This window comes from Eleutherodactylus coqui, chromosome 9 (genome assembly GCF_035609145.1).
Source record: "Eleutherodactylus coqui strain aEleCoq1 chromosome 9, aEleCoq1.hap1, whole genome shotgun sequence".
Taxonomy (NCBI): domain Eukaryota; kingdom Metazoa; phylum Chordata; class Amphibia; order Anura; family Eleutherodactylidae; genus Eleutherodactylus; species Eleutherodactylus coqui.
In genome coordinates, this window is record NC_089845.1 from 78,083,636 (window position 1) to 78,095,984 (window position 12,349).

Consider the following 12,349-nt stretch of genomic DNA (forward strand, 5'->3'; position numbering starts at 1 on the left):
GTGGAATTAGTTTAGAGCCATTAGAGCCTATGAAGATATTCGTATGCTCTATTTTTCACATGGACCAATGATCTGCGTGAAAAATAACGCTACATATCTGTAGAGACTGGTTAGCACACGGATGGGTGTGTGTATGCTGTCCAATTTGATTTGCACTCAAGTTTCTCAGGTGCAACTTACATACAACCCTGTGAATCCAGCCTTAGGCTACTCTCACACATGGCGTCGGCAAAACGCAGCGATTTTATCAGCATTTTCGAATGTACTGTGCAGCGTTTTTTAATGCACCCCATTATTATGATGGGCGATGAGATGTGTTAAAAAGCACAAAAACGTTCCAAAATAGAGCATACAGTGCTCAAAAATCACAGCATTAGAAAATGCTACGTTCAACGCAGATCTGCGAGGCCCCATTGAAATCAAGGGGAGCGCTGTACCATGATAACTGCGTGTTCAAAATGCCACGGTAAAATGACGTGTGAGAGTGGCCTTAGATTAGATCATGGAACTAGTGCATCATTTAAAACATCATATTGAAATACCAATCGTTATTACATTCAAAGTTATTTTTATGGAAAAAGGCTTGTTGTAGGCAGAAGGAGAGGAAAAATAAGGAGACCTTGCGAGCTCCATCAGTGGATGCACTACTTCATACAACTCTGCAGCTGCAGGGACTGAGAAGGAGGCATCCCAAGCCAACAGGGAAAAATTGTGGGAAGCACAGCAAGGCCACTTGCCGGCAGGAGCGTTGCTAGGGTCTCAATTGATCAGGGGCACAAGCCACAAGTCGTACGAAAAAAAAATATTTGCATATATATGTGTATGTAGATTCTAAACCATAGAGTTCCATGGTGAAGGTTTTACCGGGTAGGTCATCAGGTCTTTCCCCAACCCATAGCACTTAGGTACCCGACCATACTGTTGGTATGTCATGTGTTGAGACTTTCTTGGGACTTTGACCTGACTCTGGAAAGGGAGTGAATGAAAACAGGGAAGACAAAAGATATGTTGGCTGGACACCATCAAAAAGAATACAGAAATGGACTTCAGGCAATTGAAAGCAGCCGTAGAGAATAATAATAATCTTTATTTGTATAGTGCCAACTTATTCCGCAGCACTTAGAAGCATGCAGAGGACTGGTCTACAGAGTATCCAAAAGTCAGACACAACATTTTTAGCTTTAAAAGATTTTCATTAAAGTAGTATAATCTGGAACATAAATCATTTATGCAAGAATAATCTCCACGCAGGAGGCTTCACAGTCGAATTTGCATTCAATATAGCAATTACAATTATACTTTCAATTCAATTATACTTTTCCTCTAGTTTTTTTTATTTAAATCTTAAATTTGAAAAATATGCTATCCTTTGTATTATAACATTCAACAATCAAATTTTATTGAACCAGACTAGGGTCGTCTTTTTAAAAAAAAAAAATTATTAGATAGCCCATTCTATTCAACAGGTTTATGATAGAATATCAGTCTAAAATTGGAGCACCAGGTCACTCTGGCTCGACAGGAGGGTATGCTGGAGTTCCAGAATATCTACTAGCTCCATCCAGGGCCTCCACACCTGTCCATATATTACCAACATATTCGACCCTATAGTATGTAGCCTTTCATATAACGTAAACTGCAAGATTCTACCCATCACGTCTTGAAAAGAAAAGTGGTTGTTTCCATCTGGCCACAATATGAACTCTAGCCGCCATACGGATAATCTGGATTAATTTGTGCGCCTGATATTTAACCGTTAGCTGACGATCTCCTAGGAGAAACACTGATGAGGATTTTTGAAATTGGCCTACAAAACGTCTGTGCAGTAGCCTATGTAACTGAATCCAGAGCCGAACCACCTCGGGACAAGTACACCAAATGTGTAGCTGAGTTCCCAACTCTATACATCCCCTAAAACAAAGGGGTGAAGACGTTGGGTAAAATTTGCTTAATCTGGCTGGCACCAAATGAGAACAGTGCAATATTTTTAAGGATGTTGCCGTTAAGGTAACCTGATAACTGCCTTTCGAGATTGTTTCACAGCAGTGGGTCCATCTTTCCACTGACATGTTGATTTCCAGATCCGTCTCCCATTTTGACATAAATGGCAATTTGCCTTCCCCCGTTCGGTTATTCAGAATACTGTAAATTAAAGATAGGCTGCCTTTTGTCATGGTTTCCCACATTCACAATCTCTGAAATATAGTCATATCTGGAAGAAAATACAGTAGCTGTAGCGAATTTAGAAAATAAAATACTTGATTGACACGATAATTCTCAGATGGAGGAGGATTAAATTTGACTGGAAACTCTCTACCAAATGAAGGAGACTTGTTACTTCAATAATTTTCCACCACTAGAAATGAATTAGATCCAAGCTTGGTGGGAATCTCACATTAGGTATCAGAGACAACAACCTAGAGGGCTTAGTAGAAAGGTTATATTTAAAGCGAATGTTCCTCTAAATTTGTAATGACAAATGGGTAAGCTGGCTAGTATTGCACAAATTAGCAACCATAGGACTACTTGACCACATAATATCCAGGAATATGTGTGGAGCTATTCTCATAGCCTCTAGATCAACCCATGGCAGGGCCCATCTCCCCCTAGAGTCTCAATCCATTGGGCAGCTCTAGCAGCTGTGTAATACTTCATTACATTTGGGACAGAAACAACCCTCTTGTCTTTTATGGTAGTAAATTATGCTATTTTTAATACTAGGGCATTTATTAGCCCAAATAAATTTGAAAATAAGTCTCTGAAAACTAGTTAAAACACCCCTGGGTACTGGGATAGGCAAGGTTCAAAAGAGATATAATATACATGGAAGCAGGTTCATCTTGAACATGAATCCTTCCCATCCAGGACAACAGCAGGTCCTCCCACTTAAGCAACTCTGAGGGGAGCTTCCATATCAAGGGGGGATAGTTCCATTTATATAGAGTGGACAAGGAGGTGGTCAGGTTAACGACCAAGTAGGGAATATAGTGGGCCCGATGTTGAAAGCCAAAATTCAATTAACTAATTTTATTAAGAAGGGAGGTATATTAATATAGGCAATATCGCTTTTGTCGGAGTTTACTTTTAATCCCGTAAGGGCTGCCCACTTATCAAGCAAACCAATCAGATTTGGCAAAGATGTTAAGGGCTGGGTGAGTATGAGCAGAAGATCATCTACAAATAGGCTTAGTTTATATTCTCCTTTCCCCAGGCTAACTCTTTTTATATTGGGATTCTGTTGAATTGCAATAGCCAAGGGTTCCATCGCCAGTGCGAAAAGTGCTGGAGAGAGGGAACACCCTTGATGTGTACCCCGCCTAATTGAGATGGGAGTTTCTTTATTAGTCAGGAGCTTTAAAAAAAATAGAAGTGTTATGCCTGTCAGGTCATAGTTAATTTTGCCAGCACACTTTGTTCTGTCCAGATGAGCCAGGGTTAACAGCTCTTGTGCCTTTCAGTCATGTTAATTACCCTGCTGGGTGTCTGAGTAGTGTGCTGGTGATTGACAGGTCTATCTTCCTATCGGCTCCTCCCGGCTTTCTATAAAATCCAGCTCATGCTGCCTGGGAGTGGCCGATTGTTATTATAGAAGCACACTGACCCAGCAAATACCTAATTAGTGGAGGTCCCAAGTAGCAGGCGCCTGCTGATCTGTTATTGATGGCTTATCCTGCTGATAGACCATTAGTAGTTTGATACTGGACAATCCCTTTAAGTGTCATGCTGAGCTTATATTTAAAAGTACCTGAGATTTTTAATGTTATTTCTAGAAGTTTGTAACTGCTACTTGTACTGAACTGAACAGCAGAGGATAATCTCTAATTTCCATAGAAACAAAATGATACCAGGCAGTTTTATGACAGTTTCCTCTTTAAGGTTCACGGCAGAGTTCACTATTTTAGGATTAGAGCTAAGAAAGCTAATAAATATAGTTTTTAGCCTGAAGAGAGAAGACAATAAAAATTGCAGGGTGACGGAGAAACAGTCAAATAGGCTCCATGCTGTGAGTTAGAAAGGGTAAAGGGAGGCTACACACAGAGAACATATATATTCATGCTGGCAGTTTAGTTTGCTTTATAAATATTAGATATGAATGGCGAGTCTGTAGAGTTTTGTAGCAACATGTCAGCAGTGAAGGTATCATTGTGTAACTGGGCATATCGAAAACGGCATAGATACTTTTCGACAAGAACAAAATTCTGCCTTTATAGAAATCACTAGTCAGACCATATATGAAATACTGTGTACAATTTGGGTACCTCTGTATAAGAAGAACATAGATTAATTAGAGCAGGTGCAGAGAAGGGCGACCAAAGTAATAAAGGCAACAGTAGATTTGGGTACCAGGACTGGTTATAAAACTTGGGTTTATTCAGTTTAGAAAAAAGTCACCTTAGAAGGCTATGTAATTAAAGTGTACAAATATAGTGTATAAGTGGATAATCTTACCTAGGCCTATTAACATAATAATGGGGAATCCTCTACATGCAGATGAAAGGTTTCACCATCATCATAAATGGTATTTCTTTACTGTAAGAGCAGTGAGACTATGGACCTCTCTGTCACATGATATGACGGTTGATTCATTGCACAAGTTAAAGGGAGGTTTGGATGCCTTTCTTGAAAGTTAAAATATCACAAGTTATTGGTACTAAGAATATGGAGATGGGATGTTGATTTATTCTGATTGTGTCAGGATCAGCCAACATGCCGTTGATCCAATGTGCCGCACACTGGTTTGACTTTGGGCCAAATCCTAAAGTGACATCTGATGTAGTCATAAATATCCAAAGTCAGGAACCAAAGAATCAGAACAAACTGATAGCACTTTGAGCAAGACCAAAAGAACACTACACTTAGTCACCCTCCACAGAGGTGTCATGCCTGATATAACTAGGGCTCACAGATGATTGGAAAGGGAAGAACCTGAAATCATATCAATAGAAGGAAGCTTATTGCGAGCTGTGGCTGCCAGAAGGTGCAAGTCATAGGCCGTGGCTGCAGACTGTAACTGATTGACATATTTAGAGTCAGACATGGATTTGTACACCTAATTCAGGGCAATTGGCATCTGTTTCATGGAGCTGTTTTGCGTTCCTCTGGATCATCGTTAGGGGTCTGTAATGTTGGTGCTACTAGTCTCTGGACGGCGGACAACTAAACATTTGGAGCTGCTCATGCTTGTCAGACGATCAGATGATCTTCTCTACTGGTGGTCTGTCAAGGACATCCTGAACTTGGTCAACATATGTGCATGCCTTCATGCATCCACTGATCCAAAAACCTCCTACCATAATAGTTTGATCAGAACAGCCCAGGTGGGAATTGATGAGATGGGTGCTAATGTGGAGGAAATGTTTTTGGATGTGTTAAACAACACAGAATTTGTAATGCAAATGAATGAGTCAATGGTTAAAGTCAATGAAGCGTTGCTGCTAGTTTATGTTTATTTTTATTAATTGGAATGAAGAGGTAGTGGAGGAACTGTTGTTTACCAGAAATTTAACCACTGACATGAAAAGTTCCTCTATATACAAAAGAATGGAAGAATTTTTCCAAGAAAAAAAACATCCCTCTAACAAATGTAACTGACAGCGCTTCATCCATGATTGGTCAATATCACGGATTTATAGCCTATTTAAAATCTGCTATACCTGGCATAATGGCAGTACACTGTGTGATCGATCGGCAGCACCTTGTTGCAAAACCTTTATGAGAGAGATTGCATGATTCTCTGTGCTATGTAATTAATGCTGTTAAGATAAAAGTGCACTCTTTGAACGAACATCTTTTCCGCAAGCTCTGTCAAGATCATGACAAAGAATTTGAATGTCTACTCCTACACACCAAAGTGAGGTGGCTCTCAAGAGGTGGCTTATGACCCTTCTACGAACTTTTTTGCACAGTAGTCGAGTTTCTTCATCCGATTGACCCAAGCCTTTGTGATGCAATCAAACTACGATGTTTTGATGTTGCCTATCTCGCAGAAATATTTGACAAACTCAATGAGGTCAACACAAAACTACAAGGAGACAAAATTAATTTCATTAAGGCTAAATGTATAATCTCTTCCTTCATTGCCAAACTGGACCTTCATACCAATAACCTGAGTCGATGCAAACTCTGTCAGTATCTGAGTCTTCAAGAAATTGCACTCAAAGATGGAGACAAACTTCAAGATACTGATTTAGACGTTTTTTGCTCACACCTCAAACAAGCCAAATAAGACATGCAAACTAGGTTTCATGATCTAAGTACCCTTGAAATACACACGTGGGTACTCAATTCATTTTCAGCAGATGCAGGAGAATTTCATCCCAAATTACAAGAGCAGTTGATCGACTTGAAACACAATAGCGAAGCCCAAGCCTTTTTCCAACAATGTAGCTATGAATCTTTTTGGGTGAAAGTGAAGAATTCCTATCCTGTGGCAGGAAGTTAAGTTGCTCTTGTTAGCTTTTCCATCTGTGTACTTAGTGAAGAGGGGCTTCAGCGCAGTTCAGCATCTCCTGACAAAAGCAAGAAACAAACTTTAGATATGTGTAAGGCGCGACTTGAGACTGTGGTTGACGAAGATGGAACTAGATATCACAAAATTGGCGTCCGCTCATCAGGCCCAAGGCAACCATTAATGACACAGATTGATTGTGGCAAACGTTAATATTATAATTAGTTGAATTTCATTGATTTTGCATTTTAATTAGTCCTCTGACCATTAAGGATTAAGGTGTATCTTGCATTTTCTTTATACATTGTACGTTTCTATTGAATGATAATTAAAGATGGTATTATTGCTCGCTTCCCCCCAAAAACTATCTTCTGCATTAAGACCTACTTATTATTGTATCCAAAATTAACCTGTTTTTAAATATTTAGCACCTACATTTTAGCAGGTAAAATTTAGCTGACTAAAATACTACTTTGGTAATTTTTAGAGACATGTTTACACAATTAATGCTAATCTGTTAAACACAGTCAAACTTTCCAAAAAAAGTATTCAGTATTTTAATTTGTACTTTTCACTTTGTAAACAAGGTAAACTTTGACTGGGTTTAAACTAGTAAGGCTTGGGGGCGCTGGTCACCATCCCAATACCTAAAGGGGGCATTGGACAGAAAAAGGTTAAGAATCACTGGAGTAGGTCATCAGTGTATCAATGTTTGATCCATGGGAGGCTGACGCCTGGAACCAGCAAAATACAGCAGCCACAATGCTTGCTAAAGCACCATAGCCCGCCCCATCAATGTTTTTTTCGACAACATATTCATACATGTATCTATGTCTGTTACTCCAGCAGCAGCGCATTCGTGTGAAGACTTCCTCCAACTAGTATGTTTTGAAATTTTTCTTTAACGATGGTACCCTTTAAACTCAATACAATACATACCTTTACCTTTCATGAAGTAAAAAATCGTACGCCCTCTATATTAATCTTTTCTTTCTTTTTCTATATTGTTAAATTGAGGTGCACTTTCCATCCAGCCAGAATATTCATAAACCCTAAACGCACAATGTTACAAGTTACAAAGCAGAGATTCTGCTTTGTGCCAGGCTGTTGATAGATTTCATAAACCAGGCAATGATCTGATCCTCAAAACAAGTATGCAGCTGGTGACTTTGCAATCATGTAAAGTGTTGATGTAAATTGAAGTATTTCAATTCACATTATATAATTTTATTGCTGTAGAGAAAATGTTTTTCTTCTTCTGAACATTATAATCAAGCTTATGAAAATGCATAATAGATCAGAAGTGGATATGAGGAGGCTGAAACATTACCTAAAGCATGTGAAAAAATGAGCTTGTATAGAGGTGCAAGGCAAATTTCACAGATATTGATCTTCAATTTAAAAGCAAACTTAGAAAAAAAAGCACCAAGGGGACGCTTGTGTGCCAGCCAAGTCTTGTTACAGAAGTCCTAGTATTCAATAATGATTAGTAGCTGATGACTTGACATTTGGTGGAGTCCCAAAGTGAAGAAAAGCGGCTGCATCGAGGTTGCAGAAGTAGAAAATCAAACTTTATTCTCCCATGACATAAAACCAAGACGGCAATGTTTTGACAGCTGTCTATTCCTGATGGGGGTGGTAACCTGTTCTGTGATTGGAGATATGCATTATATGGTGACTTTTTAAGGGGGGTATTTGTACATTTGGGATAGCTTGACAAAGACCATCGGGTCGAAACGTTGCTGTCTCGGTTTTATGTCATGGGAGAATAAAGTTTGATTTTCTACTTCTGCAACCTCGATGCTGCCGCTCTTCTTCACTTTGGGATTCTGCTATTGGAACATGTTCGGGTTCCTGGCGGCTTGTGCATATTGAAGGTCCGGCCACTGATGTGGTAAGGAGGAATGCTGCTGGTGATCCATTGTATTTTACTTGACATTTGGTGGAGGTGATTGCAGCTAAAGAAGGAGATATACTGGTTATTAAATTTAAGGGTTCACTTTTTCTCCCTGCACTGTGGATACTTACTTAATGGGCTCAATGAAAGACATGAATGGTGCAACTGTTTGTTTGTTATTAGTTTAGTTTGACTGAGTTTGAGGGGATTAAAAAGTTATTCTAGTGTAGTCGGGTAAATGCTATAATTGCTAGAGATTATTTAGAGAGGTGGTATTAATGCTGATGTTTATTACAGAGAAAAGATACAGTGTTTAATGTTTATTGTATCAATGCTTCGGTTTAGTGTGTGGTGTTCATGTGTATTACGCAACTCAGTATTTTAACAGTCTCTGTGTCATAGCCTGTGTGGATATTATGGGAATAGCCATAATCTCAGTCAAGGTGACGATTGGAGGTTTGCATAATCTTTCACTGTGCTGGGTGGGACATATGTGCCTGATGGATAGAAGGTATAGCACATCACTCCATGCAGGATGGTGTCCGAGTTTGGTACAAAAGGCAAGTAATATGTTGTTTGATAAACAATAGTAGATACAGGGAAGCATGGATTTTTGTAGTATATTCCTTGCTTTATTACAAATTCATGCTTTACATGGTCAGGCGCGCAAAAGAAGTGCGCATTTCAGCTTTACAGCCTTGTTCACAAAAGCTGAAATGCGCACTTCTTTTGCGTGCCTGACCATGTAAAGCATGAATTTGTAATAAAGGAAGGAATATACTGCAAAAATCCATGACTCCCTGTATCTACTATTGTTTATCAAAGAAAACAATCGGACCGAATGGTATGTGGAAAGTGAGTATATCATTGCATTTAAAAACAGACAGATCGGCAGACAACAAAAGAGGTGAGATACTTTCTAGAATATGTTGTTTGGTTGGCCTTGGTGGTGGAGTAAGAAACAACTACCAGAGATCAATGCAATGTAGGGTGTAGCTTGAGCTATCAACCACAAGAGAAGCCTTGGAAGCCTGCTGTGCAAGAGGTTGGGTTAGTTGTGAGTGCCTAGCCAGTTGGACCATTGAAGCTGTGAAAGCTCTGGTCTTCACAGGCTGCATTACTAAGAGAGAGAAGGAGACCACTATTAAGAGACTGTAAGTGCATATAATGGTGAACTGTTGAGTGTGTCCATAGAACAAGGCCTGCTTAGTAGCTAAAGAGATTGTGATTTCCATTTGCAAAAGCTGACAAGTTGAGATTGTGTTGCCAAGTATAGAGTCAGCATTGCCAAGTATGGAAACTGTGTGCCAAATTAAAAAGAATGTAAAGCTAATTGAGCTGCCAAGTAAAGACGGCTTTTTATCACAATGCGTAGTTTGTCTCTTAAGCTACTTGCACTGTGGGACAACCACATGTATATAACTGTGACTTAGATACATTTACAGGGAGGAATGGTCCAAAGTTCTTCCTCCTTGGTGTCCAAATCATATATGTAACTATAGCAAATGTTTAATGAAGGTTATTTTCTAATAAAGGGGAATCTACAGGTTATCATAAAGTTTATATTCAAAAGTTTCCTCACTTTTTCTCCATGGACTGTGATGTTTTTTTCTCTGTGTGCACAATCTGACCACATTTTATTAGTAATCAATGCAGAAGTCAAGAAATTCTAAGGCCGCCTGCAGACGAGCGGGTCGGATCCGGCGGCGAGAATTCTCGCTGCAGGACCCGACCTGAGCGCCTGCAGAGACGAGCGCGTACTCACCCGCGCCTGGCGGCCCCGGCTCTTTCATGTGCCGGCTGCCGGGGCAGCCGGCGAATGCGCAGACCGGAGCCGGTGGCCGGGTGAGTGACGTTTCTGTGCGAGGCTCTGCGAGCCCCGCACAAAAATAGGACGTGCCGCGGTTTGTTTGCCGCGTGAGATTTCACGCGGCCAAACCGCGGCCGTCTGCATAGGAGTGCGTATTGTAATGCACTCCTATGCAGGCTTTGAGCGGCGGAAATCCCGCGGGAAATCCCACCGCGGGATTTCTGCCCATGTGCAGGTGGCCTAAGGATTCACTTACTCTTTCTTGCAAAACTATAGCTGTGAGTTCCATTAGCAATTAATATTTTCTATAGAATAAAATAAAGCACCAAATCTAGGCAAGACAAATGAAAAAAGCATATACAGAATGGGAGTAATTGGGCTAAGCAGCACATGAGAAAAAGACTTGGTTATACTAATAGTTCATAAACTGAACATGAGTCAACAATGTGATGCAGCAGCGAAAAGGCAAACACAATTCTGGGATATATTAATAGAAGCATAGAGTTTAGATCAAGTGAGGTAATTATGACCCCTCTACTCTTCCTTAGTCAGACCTCATCTGGAATACTGTGTTCAGTTCTGGAAACGCCACTTTAAAAACAACATAGACAAACTGGAGCAAGTTCAGAGAAGAGTTACTAAGATGGTGAGCGGTCTACAAATCATGTCCTATGAAGAAGGGTTAAAAAATCTTGGAATGTTTAGCTTGCAAAAAAGAAGGCTGAGAGGAGCCTTAATAGCTGTCTACAAATATCTGAAGGGTTGTCACAGTGCAGAGGGATCAGCCATATTCTCATTTGTACAAGGAAAGACTAGAAGCAATGGGATGAAACTGAAAGGGAGGAGACACAAATTAGATATTAGAAAAAACTTTCTGACAGTGAGGCTGATCAATGAGTGGAACAGGTTACCACGAGAGGTGGTGAGTTCTCCTTCAATAGAAGTTTTCAAACAAAGCCTGGACGAATATCTGTCTGGGATGATTTAGTGAATCCTGCGCTGAGCAGGGGGTTGGACCTGATGATCCTGGAGGTCGCTTCCAACTCTACCATTCTATCATTCTATTAGCAAAGGATATTTAAGAAATCCTTAAAGGGCTTACTCATAACGGTGCATTTTGGCTGCATATTACAAGAGTATGTTCTACTATGTAATATGCAGTATGTGTTCTCCATATGATTTTCAGACTGAAAAATCAGTTCGAAAATCGTTACAGCCATTCATTTGAATCGGTGTATTCACATGACCATTAGAGATGAGCGAACGTACTCGTCCGAGCTTGATACTCGTTCGAGTATTAGCGTGTTTGAGATGCTCGTTACTCGTAACCAGTACCACGCGATGTTCGAGTTACTTTCACTTTCATCTCTGAGACGTTAGCGTGCTTTTCTGGCCAATGGAAAGACAGGGAAGGCATTACAACTTCCCCCTGCGACGTTCAAGCCCTATACCACCCCCCTGCAGTGAGTGGCTGGCGAGAGCAGGTGTCACCCGAGTATATAAATCGGCCCCTCCCGCGGCTCGCCACAGATGCATTCTGACAGAGATCAGGGAAAGTGCTGCTGGTGCCGGAGCTGCTATAGGGAGAGCGTTAGGAGTGATTTTAGGCTTCAAGAACCCCAACGGTCCTTCTTAGGGCCACATCTGACCGTGTGCAGTACTGTTGAGGCTGCTTTTAGCAGTGTTGCACAATTATTTTTTTTTGTACTGTATATCGGCCGTGCAGAACATTGCGTCCGCAGTCTGCAGTCATTGTACAGAGTATAGGGCCAGTACTGGTGAGGCAGGAAAAGAGATATTCAGGCTATATAGGCAGTGGGCTTTTTCCAAAAAATTGGGGAAAAATACTATATTTGGGCTGCCTGTGACCGTCTTCAGTTTACTGCGTGTCTGCTGGGGGTAGTAGTCTTAATTAATACGCAGCTAAGCGTTACAGCAGGCTTGCGCAAAATTGTTTCCTGGATCTGCTGTCTCTGTTACATCAGCGCTGTCATCCCGCCAGAGGGAAAGAGTATACATAATATTATACACTGCCTACAGTATCTATCTGCTGGGGGTAGTAGTCGTAATTAATACGCAGCTAAGCGTTACAGCAGCCTTGCGCAAAATTGTTTCCTGGATCTGCTGTCTCTGTTACATGATCGCCGTCATCCCGCCAGAGGGAAACAGTATACATAATATTATACGCTGCCTA

General features: G+C 40.6%; 1 long non-coding RNA gene across 1 annotated transcript in view; it reads right to left on the reverse strand.

Annotated features, from left to right (window-relative positions):
• Positions 1-6,078: 6,078 nt before the first annotated feature.
• Positions 6,079-12,349, reverse strand: part of LOC136578798 (uncharacterized) — a 72,665-nt gene continuing 66,394 nt past the window's right edge. Inside the window, exon 4 of the long non-coding RNA XR_010786662.1 lies at positions 6,079-6,509. This is a non-coding gene — a long non-coding RNA (uncharacterized lncRNA). The remainder of the gene's footprint in view (positions 6,510-12,349) is intronic.